Source organism: Phyllostomus discolor, chromosome 8, assembly GCF_004126475.2.
Source record: "Phyllostomus discolor isolate MPI-MPIP mPhyDis1 chromosome 8, mPhyDis1.pri.v3, whole genome shotgun sequence".
NCBI lineage: Eukaryota > Metazoa > Chordata > Mammalia > Chiroptera > Phyllostomidae > Phyllostomus > Phyllostomus discolor.
In genome coordinates, this window is record NC_040910.2 from 35,768,821 (window position 1) to 35,792,451 (window position 23,631).

General features: G+C 48.7%; 1 protein-coding gene across 3 annotated transcripts in view; it reads left to right on the plus strand.

Annotated features, from left to right (window-relative positions):
- Window positions 1-858: 858 nt before the first annotated feature.
- ZNF395 (zinc finger protein 395) overlaps window positions 859-23,631 on the plus strand; it is a 40,883-nt gene continuing 18,110 nt past the window's right edge. The window contains exons 1-2 of one of the 3 annotated variants that reach the window (XM_028520457.1): window positions 859-944; window positions 14,952-15,096. The gene's annotated coding sequence lies outside the window, so the exon portion shown is untranslated. The other 2 variants (XM_028520459.2, XM_036032039.1) reach the window with 2 other exon arrangements.

Below are 23,631 nucleotides of genomic sequence, written 5' to 3' on the forward strand. Positions count from 1 at the left end.
CATTACCGTTGTGCCTCTGGTCTTATCTCTGAAAAACACAGAGCAACACAATGGAACAGCTTCAATTCTCCTTGTTACAAATTATACAAAAGCCAGAGCCTAACGGTGCCAAAAGCAACTGGTCTTGTTTACACAGGGCTGAAAGCTAATAGTTAACTTTCTCCCAGTCCAGAAAAAGTAAATAACGCCTCACTTTACAACTACAACGAGTAAAATCGAGTGAAATGACATAAAACGGAGAACACATTAAATCAAAAGAAAAAATGGAAAGCTTGGTTTTAATGCTCCCTCTTTCTCCAGTCTTCACTGGGGCCCCGGGCGGGTCCCGGCTGCGAAGCCTGGGTCCCTATCGCCCCCGCCAAGCCGTGTCGCTGGTGCCTGGGGTTTTCTGGCTTCCTTTCCCGCCCTGTGGCAGCGCGGCCTCTCTCGGAGAAGCCTGTCCCAGAGCCAGGCCTGAAAAACAACTGCAAGAAACTTTGGCTCAGTTGGCGGTTCAGTGCAAAAAGACTCTCAAGTTTGATTCGGGGCTGCAGCCACGGGTTCCGATTTTGGGGTGGGGTTGCGGGGTGGGTCATAACGCGGTCAGATTCAAGGGCGCATGTGCTTGAGGAGTCGCTCGGTAACTTATTGAGCGCCCACTGTCTACAAGCGGCCCGGGGGTGTGCGTGCAGGCGTGTGGTTGGTGTGCTGGAAAGGCACTGGCGCGCGTGGCCCGCGAGAGGCGCGCAGGCAGCGGGTGCGCGCGGAGACTGGGGCTGGGGGGCGGGGAAAGGGGGTGGGGGGCAGTGGGAGGGCGGCGGGGGGGTGTGTCCCAGAGCCTAGCTCTTTCACTCGCTGGTTGGCGCGCTCCTCCGCTCCCTTCCTGGGCGGGAATCCGGGCCGGGTTGTGGCCGCGGCCGCGTACGTGAGCGCAGTGTCCCGGAGAGGGAGGGCAGGCCGGCCAGGTGGGCGCGAACGGAGCCTCGGAGGGCGGGCTGCCGGAGCGGAGCCGGGCGGTGGGCCGCGCCGGGTGGGTGGGCAGGGGCGGCGGCAGCTGCAGCCCAGACCCGAGCTGAGCTGTCCAAGCCGGAGCTGTCCGGCCCGCGCTGCTGCTGGTGGCGGGGCGAGGTGAGCTGCGCGGGGACCTCGCGTCGCTGCAGCCCGGGGCCGGGGGCGGCCCGGAACTTCCCACGCTCCGCACGCCTGCGGGGGCCGGGTCGGCGGCCTGAGGGCCCAGGAGGCCGGCGCGCGGGGGCAATGGCGAGTCGGGGCGCGGGGACGCTGCGGCAGTGCCCGCGCTGGCTGGGTGGGGGTGGCCGTCCGCTTTCCCATGTAACGCCTTGTTTATCTCGCTTGCCGCGGGCGCTGGCCAAGGCACCCCCTCCCCAACTTTGAACGGTTGTCCAGAGTCGTCTCTCCGACGGCGACTGACCTGCCCCCTCGCTGACCCTTTCCGGCTGGGCCGCCAGCCCAGCCCTCTCGGCGCCCCGCGCGTTCCTGCCCACTCTACCGAGTGAGCGAGTGCCGGGCTCCGGGACGCGCGGCGCGACACACCCTCCACCGCGGGGGCTGGCCCCCACCCTTTCTGTCCTCTTCTGTCCACCCCCACTTCCGCGCCGCTTAACCCTGCCTCTCCCCACTGGTGGCCCCTGGCCCTCCTGGGAGCGGGCACTGTGGGCATGCGGGGTGCCTCGTGGGGGCCTGGATGGGGAGTTTGTCATGTGCAAACAATTTCAAAGGTAGCATTTCCACCTCCTGCCTTGGAGTTTAGGGTGCAGCACCTTCACTTTAGGATTGACGGAGAAATCTTAAGAAGCCCACCTGCCAGGTAGTGAGGGGGTGCCGCTGCCTCCTTGATTTCAGGCAGCTGTGGCCAATTCCTGGTGGCTTTAGAGCACTTCCACCGAGCAGGCGCGGTGCCAGGCTGCTAGGGGCAGTGGATACCTATAGGCCACCACTATGTTCTTTACACCCCTGTTTCCAGAAAAGTGTACTGGGGTAGTTTGCCTGAAAGTGAGTGATCAGCGGATATTGAAGGTCTTTTTTTTGACACTCTCCTAAGGTGTGTTGTAAACAGAGGTTTGGGGCTCAGGGAACTTGAAACACAAGGAAACATAGCAATTCAGGTCAACTGCACAGGTACTTTTGGGGGGCTGCTGCGTTCTCAGCGCCATGCCAGGCTCTCTAGGAGATGATAGGAGGCACAGGAATCTGAGGCCTTAGAAAGCTTGTTGACCAGGTGGAAGTGATTTTGGAGCTCAAGTTCAAATTAATGTGTTATGGCTGCCTAAATTACTGTAAAAGCTGGGGGGCAGAGGGAATATCAAAGGAAAGGTTAGAGCTGGGGAATGGATTTACAGTACTAGGTTCTGAAATAAGTTGTGCACTGGAGAATAACTCACTGGCGAAGGCCCAGAGGCAGGAGAGGAAGAAGTAACAGGTGTGAGGTTACAAGGGGACTAGCAGAGGAGAAGAAGTTCAAACAGGGATCTCAGTGAGGGAGGATATAAAAGATACATGAGATGATGCCCTCTAGGGTTTATAATCTCATGGAGGAGATGGGAAGACCCAGGCAGGTGAAGGAAAACTCAAGATAGGGCACAATTAACTTAACACGCAGCAACCAGAATAGCTGCTCTTGGAGTTCAGAGAAGGGAGCATGGGCAGAAGTCACCAGGACTATATTCCTGGAGGATGAGACCCTCGACCTGGGCCGAGAGGTGCGAATGAACGTGGCTTTCCCGAGACAAGGAGCTGGCCTTGGCCAGACCAGGGAACGAACGTGTCCTGAACAGTGGTAGATAAAGATGGAGAGGAACAATGGTGGAGATTGCGAAAGCCAGACTGGGTCCTAGAAAGCCAGACTGGGGAATTGCACTTTACCCTGTGTGTACTGGGGAGACATGAAAGTTTGTGAGGCAGGGAGTGACATAATGAAAGGGTATTTGGAAAGGCTTTAAAACGTAATGCTAGGGGACAACTCAGCCAGTTACAGTTGTGGAGTGCCCAAGGTTTGGACTGGGATAACTGGAAATGGAAAAGAGGGTGAGTTTTTAGAAACATTACTGTAGCAATAATCTGTTGACAGGGGCAGGGTGAAGGAAAGAGATGAATGGAAATTAATTCCTTGTGGAAATTGATTACACGCCAGGGTCTTGGAACTGCTATAGTTGGTAACTCAAGAAATCGGAAATGTGTGTTTTGGAGAGAAGTAATTGACACTCAGGCTGCAGAGTTTTGTATTTGCCAAGATAATACAAACAGAGCCATCCTGCAAGAAACTGTGACTCTGAGACTGAGGGGAAACCAGGCTGTGTAGTGTGGGGAAGGCTGCCAAAGCTGGGAGAAGGAAGGCGCTCCTGAGAGAAATGGGGTGTCTTCTTGGTTGTAGGGAGGCAGGAGAGGATGCTAGTGAGGGTCCGAATTGCCTTTCGGGTGACATCACCTGGACCTCAGCCTGCACCTGGCACAACAACTCTGGGGAACTGAGGCTCCAAGGAGAATGGGCCACTTATTTTTCTAACCATGAGGGTGATTGAAGGGGCGTAGAATGGAATTCTGTAAAAGCATAAATTGTTGGGTTTTGAAACGAGCTGATTTAAAAACCTTTGGACTTGCTCTCCGCTGAGAGCTTCAGGCTCGTGCTGGCGTCCCATTCATGGGTGGGTGGGTGGGTGGGTAGGTGGGAGAGTAAGATCATCCAAAGGGGCAAGGTGGAAATTATGGGCTTAGGGATACTGCCTTTCCCAGGGCCAGGTCAGTCCCAGCCCGAACTATTGCCAGTTCCCAGGAAGCCAGCAACCTGCCGGCAGAGCTTTTTCAGAGCTTTTTCTGGAGCTCTGAATTCTGCCTGCTTGTTGCAAGGGAGACTTAGGGTGATTTGCTGAACAAATTCCCCAAACCTCCACTTGCAACATTTGAGGGCTGGTGAGTTTGAAGGATGATTACGGAAAGTTGCAGAATGAGTGGAGAATGTAATTGCAGTTCCTCAGCCCCTTACTCTGAGATGCAGGATGGGCGAACCAGCAGGGGAAGCTGACTTGCACAGGGAGAGGTGTCCCTCAGATGTTTTTTCTTTATAGGGAATATGTGATGGTCAAAAAAGAAATTCCATGGGGCAGATGTTGAGCTAATTTACTCTTTATAGAGCAGTGTTTTCTGCCCTGCTTTGACCATGACCTACATTAAGAACTAAGATTTATATCACGGCCTAGTATACTCAGTCATGTATGTAAAAATCTAATTTAAGGTCATGAAGTAGTACTTTCCTTGGCTTCATTGCAATCTCCTCTGATACTTTTATTTTCTGTTCTATTACTTTTTATTTAAACATGCCTACTGTCTCCCAATAAATTGGCTTAACCACTCTGTAATGGATCCTAACCCACTGTTTGAAAAACACCGTTATAGAGAATTTTCACATCTTGTAAGTATTTATTAAGCTGCTCACATGCAGAGCTATGCTTACTGGTGCTGTACGTGGAAGGAAGCACGAGGAAGAGACTGGAAATTGACAGGCTCATTGGAGAGTTAAAATATAGCTGATTATGGAGCAAGGCAAACTGATCGAATGCCAAAATGGAAAATAAGCACCCGCAGACTTCAGAGGAAGGGTGAGCAGCCTCTGCTGGAGTGGCTTGGAAACACCGTTTTGGAATAGGGAAGGAGGTCTGGGAGGAACCTGTGCCTGGTGCTGCCCAGGTGGGAAGTGTAGCATGGGCAAGGCTTGGAGTTGGGGATGTCCACGCTGTGTCTAGAGCGATGAACGGAGAGCAGGGGAAAATTAGGCTGGCCGGGTGGGTCAGGGTTAAAATGTAGTGTAGAGGTTGTAAATAGGTGGCTCGAATGTGTTCAGCCTTCAGACGTGTTACAGTTTGGACTTGGGAGCAATCCAGAAGAACCTCTGGATTTGGGTTGTCTTAAAGAATCAGGTCAGGCAGGCTTCCAGAGCTGAGTGGTGGCTGCTCCCGAGGCATGGGAGTCAGTTTTCATTGACCTCGTGCTCTCTGTTGCCTCAATCCAATTGCTTTACGCTCCCTGCTTAGCCCAGCAGATCTTTGGGTTTGCGACCTGAGTCTTCAAGAGGGGCCTGGCATTATGGGACCTCAGACACTTGTGTGCACATGATTTGTTTCAGGCAAGTCAACAGCCCTTTCTGAGTTGCTGTTGGCTGAGACTTTACAATATTTTTGGATCGATTGGAATGGCACTAATTGGAGGACTTTGAGACATTCTCTGTAGTGAGGCACATTTCTAGGGATCTCAAGATCTCCCAAGCCTTCCCACATTCCACTACTACTACTGGCTGCCCCGGTTGAATCTCGGCTCCTGGCAGGTATAAGAACGATGTCGAGGTCATAACTTGGTGAGGTGGGAGTCATGACTGCCGAGTGCCGTCCGACATTAGACTCTCAGGAGCGTTGGTTCAATGAGTCAGTGATAAAGGAATAGCTTGGAGAGGCGCGGTGCCATTTCTTCTCTTACGTCCTTACTCCTAGGGTGGCCCCAGGGTAGGCCTCCAGGACCCAGAGAATCGCAATACGGAAGAACGGGTCCAAGTGCAGGTGTTAATGCAGACAGCTTCTGGAAAACTCGGCTGCTTTTAGGACCAGCCGAAGTGAGTAAGTTTAGGTCCCCGTGGTCCTGAGACAGTTTGGTTTACCCTGGGAGTCCATAACCACCTGTTACGCTTCCCCAGGTGAGTGACAGGTGAGCAGGGTGGAGCAAAAGCCACCCTGTTTTTCACAGGTTGCCTATCGGATTATTTTAAGATTTTATTTATTTATTTATTTTTGGAAAGAGGAGAAGTGGAAGGGAGGGAGAGAGAGAGGAAGACAAACATTGATCAGTTGCCTCCAGCTGGGGACCTGGCCCGTGAGCCAGGCACGTGCCCTGATCTGGAATCTAACTGGCAGCCTTTCGGTTCGCAGGCTGGCACTCAATCCACTGGGCCACACCAGCCAGGGCTGATTATTTTAAGATATTGCTTTTAGTGCCCTGGCTGGTGTGGCTCAGTGGATTGAGCATTGACCTTTGAACCAAAGGGTCACCAGTTTGATTCCTAGTCAGGGCACATGGGTTGTGGGCCAGGTCCCCAGTTGGGGTTGTGTAAGGCAACCGATCAATGTCTCTCTGACACATTGATGTTTCCCTCTCTCTCCCTTCCCTCCCTTCTCTCTAAAACTAAATAAAATCTTAAAATACTGCTTTTATAACATCAAAACATTTGAAACTGTTGTGTTTTTTGCTAAAAAGCGTGTGGCCCGAGGATGCAAGGATAACCAGGAGTCTGCCGAACTGGATGAAATGAAACCTATTTCCTGTTTTATATGACGGTTCGGTTACTGTGAGGTAGCAGCTATGGTGCGCTTTGGCTTGGTAGGGAGGTCTTGAAGAGCTTCTCAGGCTCTGCCGGTCCATATTAACTAAGTGGTAGAATGTGGGCTGGATGGTGTTACTTAATTTGATGGTGTTATTAATAGGCAAAAACTGTTAATTAGTGGCACTGAGTCAGCCTGGAAGGGGGTCTGAGAGTGATTGCCATCGGATTCTATTCTCGGCTTTGAGCTGTTCAACACTTTTTCCAGTGTTGTAGATGAAGCTCCAGAAGGTATGTTTTGTCAGCCTTGTTGTGGTGGGAGGGATTGCTTATCTGGTAGGTGAATCAAGGTTCAACATCACCCAGAATGAGGGTCCAAGTTGAAAAAAGAAATTCAGTAAGAGATACGTATGAAGTCTGATTTAGTTTTTAAAATTTGAATTATAATGCGTTGAAATGTTCTTACATTCTGATCGGATAATTTCACTTCTAGAGATATAGCTGAGACCATATCTAAAATGTAGATGATGTTTTATGCACAGAGATTATTCAGAGTTTTTTTTAACTATATAAAAAATTGGAAATAAATTAAATGACCAGTGGTATATGAGCTGGCTGGCAGTAGTCTGTGAGTGAATTCTATGAATGTGCCTTTATAATGGAATTATTATGTGGTGGCCATTAGAAATAGTGGTCAGGAATAATTTGAAAATAACACGGGCAAGTGTCTCTGGCTAAAGGTTAAGGTGCAGCCCTGGTTGGTGTGGCTCGGTTGGTGGGAGCAGCATCCTGTGGCTGAAAGTTTGTGGGTTTGATTTCTGGTCGGGGCACATGCCCAGGTTGTGGATCTGATCCCCAGTCTGGGTACAGGCATGTGCCACCCCCAGTCCGGGTGCTGGTCCTGGGTCCAGGCATGTGCTGGAGGCAGCCAACTGGTTCTTCTTTCTGCCATCGATGTTTCCCTCCCTTCCTCTCACCCTTCCTCTCTGCCTAAAAGCAATGAAGAAAAAATGTCCTCAGGTGAGGATTAAAAAAATAATTGTGCTAAATGCAAATAAACTGAACACTTTTTGAAAAAGTTAACATGTATCTATAATATGGTTTCAAATCTTAAAGAAACAAAAGTATATAGAAAATGACTGGAAGAAATTACTAATTTTAATACTGAAATACTTAATACTGGTTGCTTCTAGATAGATCGAGTTGAGTGACATTCTTTTTTTCCACATTAAATTTATCATTTGTATTTTTTTATAAGTCCGTGTATCACAGTGTGGAAACACAGGTATATATGTATATTTAAATATATTTTACTTTTGGAGCAGTTTTAGGTTCATAGCAAAATTGAGAGGAAGGTACAGATTTCCCATAACACCCCACCCCACACACATGCACAGCCTCCCCCACTGTCAGCATCCCTGTCAGGGTGGTGCCTTTGTTACCACTGATGAACCAACAGCGACACATTGTCACCACTCAAAGTCCGCAGTTCACATTAGGGCTCACTCTTGCTGGTGTACATTCTGAGTTTGAACAAATGTGTAATGAAATGTATCGACCATTGGTATCATACAGAGTGCTTTCGCTATCCACAAACCTCTGTGCTCTGCCTGTTCATCCCTGCCTCACCCCAGCCCCTGGCAGCCAGCGATCTCTTTACGATCTCGGCAGTTTTCCACAGTGTTAACATGGTTGGAATCATCCAGTGTGGGGCCTTTTCAGTTGGCTTCTCTCACTCACTAATATGCATTTAAGCTTCCATCATCGCTTTTCATGACTTGATAACTAATTTCTCTTTAGTGCTGAATAGTATTCCTTTGTCTGGATGTACCACAGTTTATCCTAAATTTACCTGCCGGAGAACATCTTGGTTACTTCCAAGTGTTGGCAGTTATGAATAAAGCTGCTGTAGATATTTGCGTGAAGGTTTTTGTATGGACACAAGTTTTCAGCTCCTTTGGGTAAATACCAGGAAGTGCTATTGCTGGATCGAAGGGTGAGAGCATGTTTAATTTTTTGTCTTCCAGAGTGGCTGCACCGTGTTGCGTTTCCACCAGCAAGGAGTGAGAGCCACTGTTGCTCCACACCCTGGTCAGCGTTTGCTCTCGGCAGTGTTCCGGGCCTCGGTCAGTCTCATAGGTGTGTAGTGATACCTCGATTTCATCCGCATTTCCCTAATGACAGGTGATGACCTTGATCTTTTCAAGGGCTCTTTTCTTTTTTTTTTTGCCATCTGTAGGTTTTCTTGAGTGAGATGTCTGTCTGATTTGTTACTGTTTTAAGTGTTCTTTGTATATTATGGATGATAGTCCTTCATCAGCTGGATCTTTTGCACATGTTTTCTCCCAGTCTGTGGCTTGTCTTTTTTTCTCCCCTTAAACACTGCTATTTTAAAAAACATGTTATTGTTCAGGGACAGGATGGGGTAAACTAGATGACTCGTACAGTGGTGAATCTTGGGTCCCTACCTGCTTTGTGTCACGTACTGGATGACTCACTGGAATCACAAAATATGACATAGTCCCTGACCTGAAACTGATGATCCACTTGAAAGGGGCAGACCCACAGGTGAACAGACAGGCATGGTGTAACCCCGGTGGTACTTTGGGTGCACTGAGGAGGGGCAGATCCTGGGGGAAAAAGTTTTGAGATTGTTCTATTGTTGGTGAGTTTAATGTGAGCCCTGAGTGGGGTGAGGCTTTTAGAAATTGAATCCAGTTCACAATTGGTTCGGGGATTCATCCATCCAATCATAGGATCTAGTTTTAATGACTCCTGCTGGTCATGGACATTTGGACCACTGGGGAAGGGCATGATTTACAAGAAACATAAATAAGCAAGACCATCCATGGAAAGGTGACTAGGGTGTAGTAGAATCAGGAGAGACTACATGTACTCATGGGGTGGGTACCCAACAGAGCTTTCAGATGTTTTCATGGTTCTCAAGTGTAGGAGAGAGTCGACTTATTCATTTTTGCTCCTGGGTGTGGGAATGTGACCGATGGATGGAACCATGGCTTCATCCTCCCCGGCTTCGGATTCCTCATCTGGAGAATGAGTGCACAGAAGTTGATGAGCTTTACGGTTGCTTTTAACCTGAAAGACTAGAACAGCAGATTTCAGTTCAATAAGAAAAAGGATTTTCCAGTTGGCAGAGCTGCCCAACAGTGGAAATGTTTGCCCGTGAAAGGGTGAGCTTCCTGTTGTGGGAGGTATTCAAGTTGGGTTGAATGCTGTTGGGTGGGAACACTGGAGAAGAGAAGGACAGGAATTAGGCTGATCTCCGAAGTCCTTTCTGGCTCTTAGGGTCAGGCTGCTAGGTAACTTGTCACGGCTGAAGGATGATGTGGAGTAGAGGCTACACCTCCAGTTGCGTAGTCTTTGAGTCAACATCATTGTGTAAGCGCTTTCAGAAATGTTTATAGACGGGTTCCAACATTTTCCAGAGACCTGTCTAGGGTCCCTTTAGAAAGGGTAAAGAGAACCGTTCCAAGGTGGGTCAGGATTCAGTCTGTGGCCAGAGGGCTGCTGAAAATTGAATTTGGTCTTTTTTTTTAAAGGATCTATCTATCTATCTATCTATCTATCTATCTATTTATTCTTGGAGGGGAGGGAGAAAGAGAGGAAGAGAAACATCGATCAGTTGCCTCCAACCGGGGACCTGGCCCACTACCCAGGCATGTGCCCTGACTAGGAATCGAACCAGTGACCTTTCAGTCTGCAGGATGACTCCTCACCCACTGAGCCACAACACCCAGGGCTGAATTTGGTCTTTAAGAAAGTGAAAATGATGGGGCTTGGGTGGAAATGGCAAATGGTAGTAAATAAAATGGATTGACACAGAGAAGACTAATGTGTGTATTGGCAGTTCTAGTCAGTATAATGAATGAACCAAGATGGGGCCCTTTACTGGAATGATGGGCCCTCTGCTTGGCTGTGGAGGGCCTGGCAGTGCCCTTGACCGTCGCCTTCCTCTTTCCAACACTAGGGATTTACGTCCCCATGCATAGCACCCTGTGTGCCGTCCTGACGCCTGGGAAGACACTGAGCCTTGTGATTGCTCCGTAGGTTTAGCGGCAAAGAGGACTCTTAAGAGGTGGATAAATTTAAAGAAACTTTTGAGTGGGATTTTCTCAAAATGCATGTATGTAGTTTATATCAGAGAATGAGTTTGTGGTTTGAGTTAGACATTTTGCATTTTTACTATTTATAGCTTACATGTAGAAATGTGATTAGTTCAATTTTGCCTGAAGCTTACTTAAACTTATGGTTTATTTAGAAGCTACCCTGATGATTTAAAATTTTTAGGTTTTCTTCCTGATATTTTTGGATTTTTTTTTTTTTTTTTTTTGCGGCCAGGGGCACTGCCAGGGCTGGATCACGTGGCGAACGTTCCTGAGGGTGCTCTGCAAGGAGAGCCAGGTCCCCCTCGCTGCCGGGGAACGGCACAGGGCGGCTTCCCTCCCTGCGAGGTCCGGGCTCCCACTTTGGCGTTCAAGCAATCAGTATCTGGCAAGAAAGTGCTCTCTTGTCACGTGGAGTGAAGCAGTTTTGGGGTGCATGACCTAGAAAATGACAGTTTTAGAAGTATGTAAAAATATAGGCAGAACTTGTTTAAAAATTATCATTATTGTTATTATTATCCTCCCCTGAGGACATATGTTTCCATTGCTCTGAGAGAGAGACAGAGAGAGAGAGAGAGAGACAGAGAGACAGAGAGACAGACAGAGACAGAGAGAGATGTGAACGAAAAACATCTATTGGTTGCTTTCTTGTATGTTCCCTCACCAGGAATCAAACCCAGAACTTTTTTTGGTCTACAGGACGATGCTTCAGCCAATGGAGCCAGGCTGCCCAGGGCCAGAACTTGGTAATTTTAGAACTAAAGTTGGAAATCTTTGTGCGTTGGTGCTGAAGGGCCCAGCGGTTCTGGACCTCAGTGCTGTTGGGGTCCCACTCAGAGTCAGGCACCTCAGCTTTGCGTGCTGAGTCGCTACGAATGGGTTCCCTGGGCCACAGAGATGGTGTGGGAAAAACTTAAACCGCCATATGCTGCTTCTCCTTTTTTTTTTAAAGCAAAATACAATAAGAAATAACAGTTTTCAGCCTTTTTTGTCCTTTGAGTATTGGGAAGTCATAAAACACTTTTAGTGAAAACAACCACATTCAGCATTTTTCAGTGCGCAGGGGGAATGAGAAACTCCCTCTCCTCTTTCTATTTTTCCTCTGCCGAAAATGAGTTGCTCTTGGTGTGCTGTTCTTAAATTCGTGTGTCCTCTATCCATTTTAATCTTGTTATCTATTTTTATGGCGACTGTCGCTATGGTGCTCTGTGCTCTTTACATAGCATAACAGAGATTTCAGATGTCTGATAGGACATCTCAAAGTTCTGCTGCAGCTGGTAGCGAAACTGTGCTTGAGCAGTTCATTTTTTTTTAATTTGAGGTATAATTTGCATACAGTGGAATGCTCAGATCTGAAGTGTGCTGGCTAATTGGTTTTGACAAATGCATTTCAAGACAGAGCATTTGCATCACCCCAGAAATGTTCCTCGTGACTGTTTCCAGATTATCCTCCCCTCAGTCAGAAGGCCTACAGCTCCGATTTCTATCACGCTAGGTTGGTTTTGCCAACTAGGTTCTGAATGTTAGAATTTTGTGTTCCTGAGGACTTTGTACATAGTGCTTTGAAGGGGGGAGGGGGTATGTGTTTAAAAACCAGTACCCTAATGGTTTAGGTAGTCCTGGTGAGTCAGTCATGTTTTGGAGTCTGTCTAATGGAGTGTTCAGGGTTTTCTCAGTGTCCACAGGATCCAGATTAATGTTAGGAATAAGTGTGATTGGGCGAGGGCTGCCATTATTGGGGGGTGTGTGTGTGTGTGTGTGTGTGCATGCATACTCGTTGTGTCGGAGAGCTGGAATCCTCAGCTGGAAGAACTGGAATGATTCCTAGGACATCCCTTTGGATTACCCAGAAGCCCCCAACACACTTTCTCTTTTTTTCCTGCCTCTTCCTTGAACTAGCATATAAATTTAACAATCCACAGAGTTGCAGAGTTGGGCTTGTATTATTGAAACAAGATCCGTGTTGCAAAACCCAGTGCTTTGCACTGCTGAGCTCTCTGCCTCCTGGGAAGCATGTGCCCCCAGACATATTACTGAGAGGAACAGGGTCAGTTTCTTTCTCTTTCTTTCTACCTCACTCCCTCCCTCTCCCTCCCCCCTTCCTTCCTTCCTTCCTTCCTTCCTTCCTTCCTTCCTTCCTTCCTTCCTTCCTTCCTCCCTCCCTCCCTCCCTCCCTCCCTTCCTCCCTTCTTTCCTTCCTTCCTTCCTTCCTTCCTTCCAAGTTCCTTCCAGTAAATGGTTAAGTGAAATTTTATCACACAGGTAGTACATGAACACGTACCCAGGAGAAAAAATGCAAACCGTCCAGAGCAACCACATCTTCCTTGACAACCACTCCTAATCCAGCCCTTCCCCAGAGCTCAACTGCGGTCACAAGGTTGTTGGTATTTTTCAGTTGTGCTTACATGTGCTCACGTCCACCTGTAGGACTTGAAAGCAGTGCAGCGCGTTGCCCTGCAAGAGTGGTCCCCCCGCCGCCCTGCCCCACAAGGGCATGTCTTGGTCATTGCTTCCTATCCTTATGGAGGTCTTCTTGATTTTGTTTAATTCCTGAAAGGCCTTTCTTAGAATCAGAAGGCTAAACAATGGTTTAGCCTTCCCCTAGCTGGTGGACATTTGAAGTTATTTCTAAATCCTCTACAGTTACAAATGTTGTTAAAAATAAACTTGGCTACACTTGCCTCTTTGTAATGCAGGCGAGTGCTTCTCTCTAGGGCAGCGGTCCTCAACCTTCTTGGCACCAGGGACAGGTTTCGTGGAAGACAGGTTTTTCACGGAGGGCAGGGTGGGGGGGATGGAGCTCAGGTGGTAATGCAAGCAATAGGGAGCTGGATGAAGCTTTGCTCACCTCCTGCTGTGCAGCCCTGTGCCTAACAGGCCACTGACAGGTACTGGGCAGTGGCCCAGGGGTTGGGGACCCCTGCTGTAGGGTAGATACCAAAGAAAGGGCAGTTGCTGAGTCATAGGGTACTTTTAATTTTAAATCCTAACGAAGACACGTGACCAGGTCAGTTCCTAGCTTATACTTAATGCCATGGCATTAAGCCAGGCCATGGCATACCTGAAGCGTGCTCAGACACAAAGCAATTGTTTTCTAAGGCCAGGGCAGGGTTTAGGGTGTGCTAGGTGTGTGCCCCACGAGTTAGCATGGGTTGGCTAGAAGGGTTGGGCTGCATACTCAAATCTGTCTGGTCCCCCCCTCCCCCCACTGAGGGACTTTGGCCTGCGTGCTGGTTGTGGTTGTGTGCAGAAGAATTACAGGACAGACGAGCAGCACATTGTGGACTGGATGGTAAATGCTAAACCCAGTTCATTCCCTAATTGGGGACCAACATATCTGATTCTTCTCCGAGCCATCTCTAGAATACAGCGTGCCATGCCTGTAAACACTCAAGCCCAGGGTGAGGCGTTTGGAAGCATTTGCGTGTTCTTAGAAAGAAACCTAGAACCCTGTCATATACTTCTATTAATAGTTTCATGTTGTGTGTCTCTGGATTTATACTTCTTGATGTCATCTCTAGAGCTCAGAGAACTCCTGGAAAACATGAAAATTTGTCGTATCAGGCCAAACTCATGCCTTTAGAAGCCTGCATAGCAAGGGAGGGTCTGGCTGCGTCCCTCTTGAAGGGCACATGCTACTGCCACTGGTCACCTCTCTGGGGAGGAGTGGCCAACTTCTGCAGCCTCAGTTGTTGCACGTGCATTCGCCTTCAGACCCCTCACACAGGGGTTGATGAAAATAGTTCTGGATCTGAACCGGGGGACCCCACTGCTGCATTCAAGCAATTGCCCAAACCTAGTCATGCATTTATGTTGCGTTCTTTTTGGGGTACAGAGGCACCTCTTCTTCTGGTCTCACGTGAGTGTTAGCAGGTGCTCCCTTTGCTGTCCTTTCAAGAGTTGGTGATGAAGTTAGCGTCCCACCTTATCGCTCCCATGTGCTAGATTCTCACAGGGCCCCCTGGGCTTGCTTGCCCTGGCCGCTTTGGCAGGCTGCCTGCCCCACCCCCGCCCTGCCCCCGCCCCCAGCCCATTTAGGTGACTGTCTCCCATGTTTACAAGTAATCATTCTCGTTGGGCAGTGACCAGTGTTCCCAGTGTGGACAGGTCTCTAGGTTTTTAGGGGGTAGGTAGCAGTGTGTTTCTTTTTGTTTTTAGCACTTCTGCAGTGGTGCTGGACAAAATGATCTTCTGTTTGTTTGCTTTGGCCTTGGTGAGCATGGTTGGATAACAGTCTGATCTGCAGTGACGTCGAGGCCCCTTTCCTGGATTCTGGCTGTTACCACAGAGCTCTTGCACAGTCTTGAATCCTTAAATGTATCGCACTGCCCTTGCCTGTGTTAAAATTGACTGGCTTCTTTCCCCTCTACTTACAGGAAGTCTCCCTTGTAATCATTCCATAGGTTTGGCTTGTCACTACCTGGAGTTTGGCTCCTTTTTTTTTTTTTTTTAAGGCTAATATTTACTGAGTGCTTTGTGCCAGGCACAGTGCTCAGTATTCGAGGTGCATTTTTAAAATTCTTTCCTAGGGCCATTTCTCAGAGGAATCAATCTCTAGGAAGAGGAGCTCCGTGACTCTGAAACACCAAGGCGCTGTTAGAAAGAACTGCATTGCCTCGTCAAAGCCTCAGGTCATCCCGTGGAGTAGGAGCCGTTGTCTTCTTCACTTCAGAGGTAAAGACGCTAAGGCACAGAGAGGTGACGTCATTTGCCCAAGGTCACATACTTGGGAAGCTGGAGTTCATTTGCAGCCCTGAGGGTTTTGCCGTGCAGTCTTTGGGACATTTGTAAAAGTGTTTAATGAGAATAATTGTAGCCCCGATCCTGGGGGAGCCCCTCACTTGATGCTTTGCTGTTGGAATGCCCGTTTCATTTCCCTTCCGTGCCCAAACCACCACCACCACACTCACCTCTCGTGACTCCAGCTTTCACTAGCAAGGAGCAGTGAGGAGGTCACCGGTCGAGCCTCTCCCCCTCCCCCTGAGTGATGCACGCTTTTCCTGTAGAAGACGGAGGAGAGAGCATAGCTGTTGGAACCAGACCCACTGGAGCTCACCTCTTAGTTCTGTCCCTTTTGAGCTCTGTGGCCTTGGGGACGTTTCTCAGGGTCTCGGTGTCCTCCCCTGTGAAAGGGAGGAGATGGTGCTGATGACATTATTGTGAGGGTGAAATGAGATAAATGTCTGTGAGGTGCTTTGCCAGTGCCTGGCACGTGAGTCTTCGATAAATGGTAGGTGTTAGAACTTTCCTGAAGGAACATTAGTCTTCGGGAGGCTGCCGATTGCATTGGCTTTCTGTTTTTCTCTTTTTAAAAATTTTTACTTATTGATTTGAGAGAGAGGGAAACATTGATTGTGCTTTTCCACTTATTATATGCATTTACTGGTTGATTCTTGTACGTGCCCTGACCAGGGATTGAACCCACAAACTTGGTGTGTTGGGTTGACACTCTAACCAACTCAGCTACCTGGTCAGGGCCTTGTTTTTCTCTTGTCCATTTGCTCTAGAACGGTTCTAGTGAGGTAGTTAGATGTGATTTTGTTGCTTGTGAGCATCCCACTGCCTTTTCCCCCCGGGAAGATTCTAGTTTCCTGCTGGCCCCGAAGCAAGTGCAGTCTGCCTGTCAGCCTGGTGGGAGAGATTCCACGCGGTGGTGCCCGCCGGCCTCGAGGCAGGCAGGGGCTCACCAGAGCTGTGCAGCCGCGGCCCGTGTGTCCTGGCCTACCGAGCACCCTCCTCATCCTTCGCTTCTCTTAAAACTCAGGTGCGTGGGACATCTGGCCTGTGTCTGAGCCACACCTGTTTTGTCACTTTGGCTTACAACAGCCACACTGTCCATGTGAGGAGTGACATCCAAGAGTGGACACCCCAATATCCTGTACTCAGCCTGGGGTGACCGCTCATTTTCACCACCCCTCTCCCATCTCCGAGCTCATCCCCAGCCCCGCTGTTATCAGGCAGGACATTCCTTAAGTGGCCTCCTGCACGGAGAGGTACTTCCCGGTAGTGGGTTGAGCCTCAGGCAAGGGCCCCTCCCCCGCCGGGCTCAGGTTTCACTGTGTGCTTAAAAGATCTTCCTTTATGAGTCTGTAGTCTCTTTACTTTGGCTGAGTTTGTGTTTTCTGGGGGAAACTTGTCTATCTCCCTCACACTCCAGTCACTCAGCAGGTTTTTAAAAAACCCATAACACGTTTTATTTTGACTTATTTAACGTATGTCAAACACTTAAAATTTTAACACGGCGAACTGATCTAACTTCATGGGCTTAGTCCTGAGCACCATCTCTCCATCAGGCTTCGGTGTCAGACGGCTGGATGTTTCTTCGCATTGTCCTGAAAGAAGCAAATTCTGATTCATTCATTTAATCGTAAAGCACAGAAACCTGAGTGTGGCTCTGGAGCACATTACGTGCTTTTTTCATAAACAAGTGCCGGATGTAGGATCCAGGCGGGAGCTCAGTTAGGCCCGAGGTTCTCTACAGGCAGCGCGTGAAGCTTATTCTGTTCAGTTCGTTGGCAAGAGCCTGGCGTGTGTGGAACGTCAGGTTTTTAGGAACACTGGTGTCTGTGTTCTGTGGTGCCCCTTCCCTTCTGTCTGCTGCGTTGGTACAAAATTGTTTCCCATGTGGGTCTGCACTGTCGTGGCTCGGGGCCAGATCCGGGACACCTGGAACCAGGCCTGAAGGACCTGTAGCAGCCCCGGAGGTTGGGCACAGAGGCTGGCCAGGGTCCATCCACCTCAGGGAGCTTTCGCAACACTCGTCCTTGCCCACCCCGGGCAGGGCTCCAAGACTGAGATTTGGGCTCAGCAGAGAGCAGGATCGCGGCGGTGTGTCCACTGGGAGTGTGATGAGGGGCCGGGTCGTGTGGGAGGCGGGCTGTGGCGGGTCCTGGCTCTGGGGCGTGGTGTGGGGCAGGCTCAGCCCTGAACCCAGGCGTGGGTTCGCTGTGGCCAACCAAGCAGGCCTCTAGGTGGAATGCGTTGGTTTCTCAGTTCCCCTGTATTGTTGCAGTTGGTTTTGTTGTGATTTCAGTTATTTAGTGGCTCACCCATGGTCAACATCTTGATTTCCTCTAGAGGCAGTAGTTGTAGTACTAGATCTGGTCGAAGGTTCTCTTACAACCTCAATTCCCAGATGCTTGCTCAATGGTGGCTGCTGAGCAGCCAGAGCGGCCTGTTGTGTTACTTAGCTCTCCAGCCCCCATCTAACATAGGGGGACAGGGCCCTGGCTGGGTTGCTCCATTGGTTGGAATGTCGTCCTGTACTCGGCAGGTTATGTGTTCAATCCCCAGTCAGGGCACGCACAGGAGGCAACCAGTGGGTGTTTCTCCCATTGATGTTTCTCTTTCCATCTCTCCTTTCCTCTCTCTCTAAAATCAATAAACACATCCTCGGGTGAGGATTTAAAGATAAAGCAGAACAGGGGGGCAGGGGAAGGGGACACTTGATTTCCTCCCAGATGCTGGAGGCACTGTTCTCGTTTTTCACAGGTGGGGCGGGAAGTTGAGGCTCCCAGATTGTGGCAGACTGTCTCAAGTGACACAGGTTGAGGCAACTGGCTCCGCCCTCTCTCTCCGGGAGAAGGGCCCTCTGCGGTCAGGGGGCCTTGGCCTGGCTTCTCCTGCACAGGCTGGGTGCCCATTGTGAGGGGCTGGTTTCGGCACTGCAGTGGCATCGAACCTGTCTTTCCTGTCAGCCACAGGGCTGGAGGCCTGCCCGGGAAGCATTCCCTTTGGTGGTGGGAGAATTCTCACTCCAATTCTAGGAGAGCAGAGCCGAGTTTCCCGGGAGAAGGTGATGGAGTGACAGAGTGAGGAGCCGGCCCTGCCCCTCCTGAAACAGAAGACGTGTACAGTTAATTGGGGAGTGAGAATAAAGGAGAAAGTTGGTTTAAAAGTAGATCTGTAGAAGCCTGGTTACCTCCCTTCTGGCCAGACAGATCTATTCCCATTGGCTTGTCCACCATCCTGGTCTTGGAACAAACTGGTGTCCAGCTCTCGTGTCAGGGTTTTAAGTGTTATCAGCCACTAGGGTGCCCGGTCATCCCAACAGCACAGGTTTCTTATCTTGGGCCTCATAATTCCCAAGATTACAGCTCCCTTACGATCAGCTTACGTTTTGGACGATGGCTCCCGGGTGAGGCTTGGATTGCTGAGGGGTACCTGGGCACCTCAGTCCCTTCCCTCACCTGTTGATGTTTCCTGGCTGGCTGTCTCTAGGTGACTGATCTTGCGTGCGTGAGCTTGGTCTCTCATGTTTCATTTTGGATCTCACCCTCCTGGCCTGCCTCTCAGGCCAGGTGACTTGTTTCTCAAGTGCCTGCAGCTCCATGCACCCTGATTCCCCACCACAGGAAAGGGTCCCTGTCTTTTTACTACCTGTGGATTGCAGCCAGGCAGGTTCCCAGGTGGTTCTCACCCCCCACAAGCCCTGCTGCCTGTTTACTCAGTGCCGTGGGGGAATGCCATTATTCATTCGAATGACTGCTGAGTGCCAAATAGTTGTTCTATTTTAACCACTTAAATGAAAAAAGTATAGAAAGTCAAGTCTACATTTCTCTGCCTTCTTAAAGGAGTGAGAACATAAGGAAGCCTTTTCCTTGTGTCTCAGGCCTGGCAGGCACCTTGGGCACCTCTGCCACAAAGTCTTCCCTTATGCCAATGGGTCCTGGATTGTTAGGCTTTTAAAAGTCTCCTCTTCATGCTTTATATTTTGGGGGTACTTCTTTTGTTGCTGGCTTTTGCTTTTCTCTCCTGTAACTACATCCAGATCTCTTCTTCCCAATGAAGCTCACACGTTGTGAAGGTCAGGTGAGGTGGCGTAAATGCGCCAGGGCTGTGAACCTCAGAGCCCAGCCCTCCTGTACCCCCGCCCTGCGCCCCCATCCTGCTGCTGGGCCTCCCCTTGTGGGGAGGAGAGAACTGGACCAGCGAGTAGCCAGGAAAGCAGCAGTCACCGCTGCTGGCTAGCTTTGGCAAATAAGTGACCTTCTTGAGGAACATCAGTTCTATGAGCTGTAAAATTGAGATTATATTGTCTCTCCACATTTTCTTAAGTTGCTGGGAGGTTGGGGGAGAAAAAAAGGAAGCTCCCGAATGTGTGTATTAAAGTGGGTGTGAGCCCCAGTGCCACTCAGGCTTTATTCATGGGTGGTTTGAGTTAATGCGCAGGTCTCCTGAATGCTCACTCTGAAAACTGCTTGAGAAAACTGTTCACTCTTTGAGGCTTGTTCTCCCGGAGATACTCAGCTCTTGGTTCTCTCCTTCCCGCAGGCTCTGGGTAAAATGCCGAGTCAGCAGTCACACATCTCCCCGCCTCCTTCTGGAACTCTCACATAGTTTTAACACAGTGCAAATGAGGTTTAACTGCAGTGCATGCACGTACCCACACGTACACACTGTGCATGCGTGCTCCTCCCTCCCCCCGTGCATGTGCCGAGCGGTGCCGGGCAGCCCCTCTGCCTCCTACCACACATTTCTAATCAGGGTTTGCTTACGCCTGCTTCCTTATGTAGTATTCTCAACCCGTTTTCAAGACAATACTTACTATCTTAGAACTGAGTTTGAACACTAAAACTCTACCTTTTCTTTTGACACCTGTCTTCATTTCAGGGCAAGCAGCAGGTACTATTTCTTAGAACACATTATTTTTTTTTTAATCTGGGGCTCACCCCATTCATGGGAATATTGTCTCCTTAAAATCATAAATCTGATGAGATTAGCAAGATATGGCCTGGACCCTGAAAAGGCTTGCAGTCTAAGGAAGCTGTGCTCCCATTGGGTCTCGTAGAAATAGTTGCAGTTTACCAAGCCCTAACCACGCACCAGGCACTGTGCTCAGAGCTGCCTTCTGTAATACAGAGCGGTGCATGCATGCATGACGGAGCGAGGAGCAAAGGGCAGTGGCAAGTGGTGGTTCTGAAGCAGATGGGGAGCTAGGTGTGAAGGAAGGGGAAGTGTGCTTATTCCTGGGTAGGACGGTAAAAAAAAAAAATGCTTTCCTCCCCTGCCCGCAGGGCACACAGAGTGGTGGTCTCTCTCCCTTGACTGAATGACTGTTGTGCACTTGGACCAACAGAAGTCTGTGTTGATCAGGTCATTTATTATCTGCCGGAGAAAATTCAGTGTAACCAAATCAGATGACCTATTTCTATGGCCCATCTGCTGGAGTATGAAAATAGCACTGCTATCTCGGGCCCGTATTTTTTCCTTCCATTATTCTGTTACAGCGATTACAGTAATGGGAAGGCTGGATGCTGGCTTATAGGGGATGCTGTGACCAAGGTGCCAGCCCCCGAGTGGGGGATGGGCAACCTTTCAGGCTCCTGTCAATCCTGAGTCTATAATTTTAATTTTATGAGCAGTTATACTCTTATACATGGATGCGGTATGATCCAGTTTTTCCAAACATTCAGAAAAAGACAATGATTTACATGTTTTGAAAGTCCAAATGGTCATTCTCTGAGAAACTGATTTAGAAATGTTAGTATTGAATGAATGACTAATGCATTCAGTCCTGTGTAGCTTCAGATTGCATTGTGAAACTCTAAAATGCACACCACACATTTTTAAAATGGTATGATAGAGCCTGTTAAAGAACTTGAGAGAGATAAAAGTTTTAGCTCAGGCCCTTAGCTACTCTTGGAGGGATTTCTATCCAAAGCCAGGCTGGGCAGAGACTCCTCTGGAAGAAAAGGTCAGTGTATGCTCAGTGAAGTGAGTTTTTTTTCTTTTTTCTACATTTTCTAAATAAGGCAGCCCAGGGAGTGAGGGGGTGGGTTGGGGGTGGGGATGGGAAGACTTGAGAGCCACCAGGCAGGCAGCATTAGGGTGGTGAGGTCAGGGTATGACACCTTGCTTCTGCCAAGTTCAGCTGCTGACCTGCACTGGGAGAGGACCATCGGCGTATCTGCACATAACTGTAAGCATGCTGCACTTGGCATCTCTCACGGAGACAGTCCTTGGCTGAGGTGTTGCTGGAAGTAATTGGGAATCCCATTCTCTGCTGAGTTGTGTTGTAAGGGAGAGTCGTGGTTTGCTACATTTTAACCTTTGCGTGAGCATAGAAGATCACGCCAAAAATTTTTAAGTTAAAACTTCATAGATTAAAAAAATAATAATGAACAACTTTCTGATAAAAGATTAAGGATGATGTGCAAAATATTAGCAAGAACTGAAGTCTGTGCAGTGGTTTCCTGGTGGAGATCAGGCAGCATAAAGCTGAGGCTGAGTAGAAAACCTGAAACTGTCAGCGGAGGATTGCTGTCCCTCGTCTTGATCCATAAATGGTTCATCAGAGAGTTTGTAGCGGGCACTCAAGATTAAGCAAATGGTAGTCAATTAGTCCAAACTTAACTCTCCTTAACAAAAACAAAAACAAAACAAACAAAACCCACCCAAGCTATTAGCTGTGTAATGAATCATTCTGACTTAGGACCTGTGTTCTAGAAGTGCCACTAGGTGATGTCATGGCTCGTGGCAGTGTTCCTGGGTGATAGGAGAAAACAACCATTGTGCGTGAGTGCGTGTGCACACACGTACGTGTGCCGGGACATGCGGTTGTCCGGCAACAGTCACATGTCAAGTAGCAATTTGTAGCTCAGAACCACAGAGAGGGTTTGTTTTCCTCCTCTGTCTGTTCCAATTATTTAACTGATGGCAGATGTCCTCATTAAGGGCTATTAGCACATCAGAATATGTTTGCTGAGCCTGGAAAGGGGCTAACCCCTTTTGGACATTGACCAAAATACATATTCTGGGATAGCCACCTCTTCTATTGGTGACAGTGGAAAAGGTGCGAGCCATAGGAGGGCTCAGGATACCTTTAAAACTATGTATCAGGGGGAAGTCCTTTGTAGCAAGAGTTTGTTTCAATTAAGGAATTCCGTAAGTCAAAAATGTAACATCATAAAGCACGATTTGGCTGCATGTGGAAACATTGTTTTTGTTACCCTGAAATGGATGTTTCTTGCTTTCTCTTTGCTGTATCAGAACCATATGGCAAATTCGGGGGTTGCTGGTTTATATGGACCTTTGATCACTCCCAAGAAAGAAACCAAGAGGGGAGTGAATAGAAGTTAGAGATCAGGGAAGAGAGGTTTGAAGGAGGCTCCAGTTAGATTGATAGAAGCGCGCTAGGAGGGAGGGTGGGACCCTTACTCCCAGGTGTAAAGCAACAGGCGAGCCTGAAAAGTCACTCTAAAGTCCAGAGTTAACCTGGCTCTTCCACCCCACTGCAGGGCTGACCTCGGTAGGTGCTCTAATCCACTTCTGAGTCCCTGAAGGACACTGTTATCTGTAGAGCCTGTCCAGGATATCGTAATGAGTGTGCTGATAAGTGTGGGCGAGGCACTGGACCCACCTGGTGATGCTGCCCAGCCTACATTTAGTCTAGATTTGTATTTTCCACTTCCATTCTCTCAGTCGCTAGTATAAGCTTGGCTAAAATCTTTTAACTTTTGAGACTGATTGCATTATCTCTCTGGTCCCTCCCAGAGGGCAAGGTGTGCATAAAAGTCTTCCCAAACCACTGAATGATTAACAGTGATTTGAACTGTTGAGCAAGGTCAGACTAAAGCATTGACCTCTATTTGTAGGTAAGAGTCTAAGATGCTAGTGGAGAAGAGACCTTCAAGGAAGGAAAATTATACAAGGACACAGAAGTAAGAGACTTGCAGGATCAGAGCTGGGTTTTTTTTTTTTTTTCTATCAAGGTTTACTGACAAAGGAAAAAAAAATGCCCTGTAAATAAAAAGCAACTTAATGGAGTGTTTTATTTTGAGAGCTCCCATACCTCCTGGCTAATGGCAAGATTACCACCTCTGACTCCAGGTAGACAGGAGGTCAACCTGCAGGGATGCCTGTCCTTGTGGTGTAGCCACGGCAACCTCAGCTCTCTGGCTCGGTTTCCTCATCAGAAATGAGACCATATGTTTTCTCAGATTGTTCCGAGGATTAAATTAGGTACAATTTGTGAAAGCTAGTGCCTAGTAGGCATTTAACAAAGACAGTTTCCCTTCCTCCTTTCTCTTCTGCTTTTAAAAATTAAGCTTTGGGTGTACTCTACATGGATCGAATAAAGCATGTTTCAGGGTGGAATTTGGAGAAAGGCCAGAGAAGAGAGCAAACATACGTGGGAACAAACCGGAAGTGGGCAGGTTCACCAACTCTGCAAATCTAGCAGGCTTTGGAGGGTGCAGGTTCACAGAC